Source organism: Trachymyrmex cornetzi, unplaced genomic scaffold (genome assembly GCF_001594075.2).
Source record: "Trachymyrmex cornetzi isolate Tcor2-1 unplaced genomic scaffold, Tcor1.1 scaffold143, whole genome shotgun sequence".
Classification (NCBI taxonomy): Eukaryota; Metazoa; Arthropoda; class Insecta; order Hymenoptera; family Formicidae; genus Trachymyrmex; species Trachymyrmex cornetzi.
This window is the reverse complement of record NW_017296016.1, coordinates 189,434-196,847: the sequence shown is the minus strand read 5'-3', so window position 1 is coordinate 196,847 and position 7,414 is coordinate 189,434.

Genomic DNA, 7,414 nt, shown 5'->3' with positions numbered 1-7,414 from the left:
CAGTATTGAACTAAATATTTATTAAAATTGACTATATTTTTTTCTCAGTACAGCGCTACACATTTTATTGATGTCTAACTAACTAAATGTGCGAGGTTAACTAACGTACGTCTTTAAAAATTTATTCAAAGTGTAACATTATAAAAATTACCTTATGGCTTTTATAGTAGGTACAGCAAATAACATTAGATATCATGGAAAAAATCAACGTTATGCTCAGTTCAGATTAATATACACGAATATTGTTTAATCACCATCTTATAACGATATTTTTGTCTCAATGCGTTAAGATTGTCGTATTCGGCAAATGAAAACTGACCCAGTGTAGTGCTGAATTTATATTTGGATCAACCGAATGAACTGAACGAGTTCAAGAAATGTTGCACTGACGTTTCTGATAGTGCAATTTGACATAGCAATAAAGTGGTTCTGCACCATATTAGAGCAGTACTAAAGCAGAGTTAGTGCATGTGTGTGCCGAATTCGCCATAAGTAATAAGAATTGAAGCACGACACGGAGCACACAAGCTAAAACTTTAGTCTGAAGCTAGCACAGTCATGGATTTTAGTGAATGGGCTGGAGTAAAAATTAAACGTTTAGCAAAATAAAAAATAATTAAATAATAAAATAACTAAGCCTTTAAATTAATAAATAAAGTAATAGGTGAGAACTATATAAATATAAGCTAAGACTTACTTCATAGCGATGTAAACCTCAAAAACAAATTCGCATGTCGATACGGTTACATAGACATTATTAATATAAAATCACTAAACTTACTTTTTTAATTCATGTACCTCTACAGGATCTGTTGCCACGAGCATTCCTGGCAACATCCTAGAATAGAAAAAGAAAGGTTTTAATTCTTCTTTATTGTGTATTCACATTAGTTTATTTTAAATAATATGTCAAAGCTTATAATAAAAATAAAATAAGAATACAAAAGAGGGCTATGAGCCTAAAATAAATACTTTTAATATAAATAGTTAAATCATACATACACAAAACAAACGTTTCGTACCACCCAATCGGGTTATTTTCAATGTTATAACAAAAAGTCGGTTATAAATTTTCTTAGCACAAAATTAAAATATATAAAAACTGTATATAGAGTAACTCCGGTATATGTGCCGTACCTATCAAAAACTTAATTTATTAGATATTATTTACTATGTTTATAGTAAACGAATTATATCAGTAAAAACTTTGTACTGTCTACTACTATAAATATTAGAAATCCGAAATATTTATTTTTCATATTAAAAAATAAATTTTTTGAAACCTAGTATTTTTGCCGCATATCCTACAGGGGTAGGATATATGGCTACTCATAGAAGGAGGGGGGGAGGGATGTGCGGGCTCATGAAAAATTTACAAATAATGCATATAAATAAAACAAATAATGACACAATAACTTATAAAATATGTTTATAAAGTTTTATTAAGGAATAAGAATAGTAAAAATATGTATATGAAGTAATAAATAATAATTATAATCTTCCTACACACATATATTACAAGTGTTATGACATGAAGTACATATTTCATATAATGTTTTTATTGCATTTAGTGCACTGAATTCAATCTGTGCACTTTATATGTTTTGGACATAAATCCCGCTCGCTAAAAATGCCGTATATCCCAAATAGGTGAGATGTACAAGACAATAAACTAAACAAAGAATACGAAAGCAAAACAATTGTATTTTGCTACATAACATGCTTTACTATTCCACTACACGTATATATCACGAAATTCACTAAGTCTTTCACACGTTCACACTAAACATTTTATGTAGATTATAATTTATGATAGCGTTACTCATTACAGTGACAAATTGATTCAACTCACAATAAATTCATTAATATTAACATTAAGAAGCTGAAATCATAACATAATACTAATATAACATAAAGGCATGTAACGGAATAGTTTCGGGAAAATTACCCCCACTCCTTCTATTTTTTCTGACTTCTGCGGCGTAAATCCCAGCGCGGCGTATTTGCCGAAGTTACACTAATAAAATATAAATTGAAGTCTGAAGTATTCGAAAAATTATTAAGTCTCCAATAAGAACCTAATCGCATGTGTTGTGAAGTAGAAGCATTAGTCCAATCAGTATTTAATCGATTAAAAAATGCGTCAAATTTTTAAAAAGCATCAAGTCAATAATAATAATCAATTCCAAGTGAGTCGATTTTAACAGGTTTTCGCAATATTTAATGATTTGTTAAAATAATTGAACAATCAAAAATATTATATCTCGCTATCAATAAAAATAACATGTATATATTGTATATCAATGATATTACATACGAGAGACTTAATAATTTTTCGAATAGTACTTTAGATCTCAATTTATATTTTATTATATAAAGTTTTTACATATTTTAATTTTGTGCTAAGAAAATTGATAACCGACTTTTTGTTATAATATTGAAATGACCCGATCGGGTACGAAACGTTTGTTTTGTGTATATATGATTTAACTATTTATATTAAAAACATTCGTTTTAGGCTCGTAGCCCTCTTTTGTATTCTTATTTTAGTTAATTTTATTAAACCCATACTTCTTTCTCTATTTTAATTATTTGCTACATAAAACTTCATTAAAAAATTTTTCCTTAAAAATCATAATTTCGTAATCCTGAAAATTGTAAAATATATAGCAAACTAAAATATCTGTTTGATGTATCATATAAAAAAGTATAAAATAATTTCTGAAATATTTAGCTATTAATTGCTGCAGTGCCCCTACAGCGATTTTTGACAGCTGAGAAGTGTACCATTACTTCAGGAATTAGTTCAAACTTCTACGTGATATGTCGGCCAGATATCACTAGTTTGCCGCATATTTTACAGGTTTCAAAATTACAATAATATATTTTTTTATAAACTAAAAAGTAATTTTTTAATTTTGGTAACTAATTGATTATTACTTACCTTAACTCAGGCTTCCTTTCGAACTGTCTGTGGGGCATCGTTGCTGGAAAAGAAAAAGAGAGAGAGAGATTATACAGGGTGTCCGAAAAATCGAGGCCAATATTTCAGGAAGTGATTCGGAAGCCAAAAAGGAGGAAAAAAGCTATATAAACAATATAGGAAATAAGTCGTTTCCGAGTTATAACCTTTTTATTTCAATTTTTTATGTTAAAAAATTGAAATTTATTTTATATATATATATATAATTACAGTCATAATTTATTTCACAGTGTTTCAATATAAAAAACTACATGTTTTATTTTTAAATTTTTCTTACTTTTAATTTTTTAATTTTCCGGTATTTGTAAATATGGTTACTGCATTATTTTTAGATAAACATAAACAAGTTAAATAAAATTAAATGAAATGTAACAGAGATTAAATGAAATGTCCAAATTGACCATCTTCAGCACGTATTCAGCCTTATTCTTCTATCAAAAGAATTCCGAACTCTTTGAAAAACAGTTTCTCTCAAGATTCTGTCTACATTTTGGAATGCCTTTACATAATAATGTGAAAAACAAAAAAAAATAGAAAACTGAGTTTAAGGTTGTTGTTCTACGTATACGTGATATACGTCTTGTATAAGAAAAACAAGTCGAACCATTCATTTGGTTAATCGAACGTAATAGCTCGTAAGCAACAAGTAGCTGTACAAGCAAGATTATTTGAAGCTTATTATTTATTTATTTTCGAGCTTATTATTCATAGCAATGGATCAGTTGAGTTTTAATAAATTAGCTGATATGCATCTTATGTATGGTCGTGCTCTAGGTAATGCTACCGAGGCCAGAAGATTATATGCTCAGGCTTTTCCAAACCGATATGTACCGGGAAGAAAGGCATTCCAAAATGTAGACAGAACCTTGAGAGAATTTATACATTAAAAAAGAAAGCAAATGAGGGCGACCTACAGTAGTGTTGTAACGGAAGAAGAAGTACTTGAACAATTTGAGCGTAATCCTGCTACTAGTGTTAGAACAGTTTCAGATGAAATCAGAGTACCAAAATCAACTATATGGGACATTTTATCAAGAAATTTAATGTATCCATATCACGTACAACGAGTTTAAGGCCTTTCTGTTGTAGATTATGGTCCCCGTTTGCAATTTTGCCAATTGATTGTAAACAAAATAGATAAGAATCCATTTTTGTGAAAATATTCTATTTACTGACGAAGCAGGCTTTAACAGAAATGGAATTTTCAACTACCACAATTTTCATCAATGGGCTGTAGAAAACCCCAAAACGATTAAAGAAGGCATCAACAACAGTTTAGTTGCACAGTATGGGCGGGTATTATTGGTAACGAACTTATAGGGCCTTATTTCTTTGAAGAGAGATTAAATGGTCAGAATTATGTACAATTTCTTAGAGAAGAGTTAGGCCACTATCTTGAAAACATCCCTTCATTAATACGTCAAAACATGTGGTTCATGCATGACGGTGCACCTGCGCATTTTAGCCGTATAGCCAGAGATCATTTGAATCGAAATTATGACCAAAGATAGATAGGGAAGTCCGATTACCTGGCCCCCAAGATCACCAGATGTAAATCCGCTTGATTTTTATTTATGGGGTCGTGTCAAGTCAGGGGCTCCGCACAAACAAAAGGAACAGGGAATAGAGAACAGAGAATAAAAATTTCAACCTATCAGAAATTATGTATTGTGGAATACATAGTTACTGATAGGTTGAGATTCTTATTCTCCGTTCTCTGTTCTCTGTTCCCTATTCCTTTTATTGTGCGGAGCCCTTCACTAGTTTATAGAAATGCGCCCAATAATATTGCTGACTTAAGACAAAGAATAATCCACGGATTCAAAGAAATAAGGAGGGATCCAACTGTTTTTCAAAGAGTTCGAAATTCTTTTGATAGAAGAATAAATTCGTACTGAAGATGGTCATTTTGAATATTTCATTTAATCTCTGTTACATTTCATTTAATTCTATTTAACCTGTTTATGTTTATCTAAAAATAATACAGTAATCATATTTACAAATATCGGAAAATTAAAAAATAAGAAGTAAAAAAATTTTAAAATAAAACATGTAGTTATTTATAATACAACAACGTGATATACAAGGCTAATAAGAGTCAAAAAACGCAATGAGTCTCTCCATTGTTTTTTTCATAAAATTATAATTAAAAAAGATATATAAAAACAATAGCAGAGAAAATAAGAAAAATAAAAACATTACAAAATACATTTACATGTTTCGACCTTACGTTTAGGTCCTCTTCAGATATATACAAAGAAATTTATAAGTACAGTAAAAATTGATAAGAAAGCGGTTTTGTTACTTAGTCGTTGAGTGTTAGATCAGAGAACCGGAAAATTGCTCATCAAACGATTGGTTGACTGAATACGAAAAATTTCTCATTATTCTAGTTAGAACATAAAGAAACATAAGAATTTTATAAGTTATCTAAATAGAACTAAATTGAAACGAGCACGAATACGTTTCTCTGTTAAAAAAACTCACCTCTGAGTCCGACAATTGAGAAAACCCATGTTAATGTTGAAATAATCGTCAAAATTTTTGATGTCAAATGATATAAAACTTAGTATCACAATTATAATTGTATAACGTCCATTGTATAAAACGAAATAAACCGTCTAACTCTATCGACGGACGCAACTATACTGCGGTAAAACTTGGCAATGCAAAGTTAAACATTGTTTATTATCGGAATATACGATTTATGAAGACCTTCTGTGTCTATCTGTAGATTAAGACTGTTATTCTGTTTTTTAATGTTAAGCATCTCTGAGACAAGACGTTTATTATAAACCGGTTCTTCATCTAAGATTTGGATATTGTTCCAATCAAAACCATGACCCAATTGCAATCGATGATCTGTTATTACTGATTTAGACTAGTGTTCCATCGTATGTGATTTCGATGTTCTGAAATCCATGTTTTTAACTTCCTTCCCGTTTGTCCCACGTAAGATGCATCGCAATCATTACAATTTATTTTATAGACAACATTAGATTTCGAAAAAGAGTTCAAAGGATCTTTATGAATGTACCTTAATATATTTCCGCAATTTATTTGAACTATAATAAGAGACCTTGATATCATTTCTGTTAAATTGTTTAAATTTATCTGTTAATTTTGGTATAAAAGGAACACAGTAAACCAAGATAGGCTAATTGATTCTTCTTTATTCTCTAAATTGTTAGTACGAATCAAACTTTTCCGAGTGACATCTTTGATTCTATTATTAATGGTATCAAAAACAAACTTCAGCGGACAATCGTTTTCTATCAAAATGTTAATAATAAGAGTTATATTCTTAGTATGAAAGACAGGATTCGACAACAAGAGAGCTCTGTCCACTAAACTATAAATTATGCCTTTTTTTTGGAACGTCGGATGGTTAGAAAAAAAATTTAAAGTTTGCCTGAAAATGTAGGTTTATAATACCAATCAAAGATTAAATAATTATTTTTAATGATGATAGAAACATCTAGAAAGTTTAACAAATTATCACCCACTTCCAATGTGAATTGAAGACGGGTAATAATGTAGTTATTTATGTTGAAACACTGTGAAATACACTGTGAATTTAACAAATTATCACCCACTTCCAATGTGAAATGAAGACGGGTAATAATGTAGTTATTTATGTTGAAATAGCGTGAAATCTGGAGACACTGGTAGTGTCTCGACGCTAAGCTGCGCGAAGCGACACTGCCGTGCCTCCTTTACGCGAACCGACGAGTTGCGGCAAATCGAGATTATCGGATCTCAATAACGGCTGAACCGATCACGTTCTATGTATGCTCAATCGATAGCCACCACACGGATTGTATAATAAAAGTGCTTTTATTTTTTTTCTACGTGTCCTACGAGCGGAGATATCGTGATGCAAATGATGCCGGATTTTTTGATTTTAAGAATTAATTTAAGAAACGTCGTCATTATTATCGTTATTATCGTTATTATCGTTATTATTGTCATCGTCGACCAGGAGAAAATGTCCATCTCGTTTTTCCGACAATAGAGGGCTTTTGACTTAACCTAGAGATGGCAGCATTGCACATTCGTGATCAACCACACATGACGGTTGTGATAATCAGCGATGGCAACATTGTCACATATATATATATATGTGTATATATATATATATATATACGATGTGACGTGTATAACTGATAAAATTAATAAAATGAATTAAAATAAAATATTAATTATAATTAAAATGAAATATCGAGATTGTCGTTGAAGATCTAGGTATTTACTGCGTCGAGGAAGAGGGTGTATATATAGATATTTAGGAATTAAGTCGTCTAGATTACGACTCGTATTTAGGAATTATGTCGTCTAGATGTTTGTCGTCGAGGAAGTGGGTGTCTAGGTCGAAGAAATGGGTGTCCAGGTGATCGCCATCGAGGAAGTGGGTGTCTAGGTGTTCGCTAT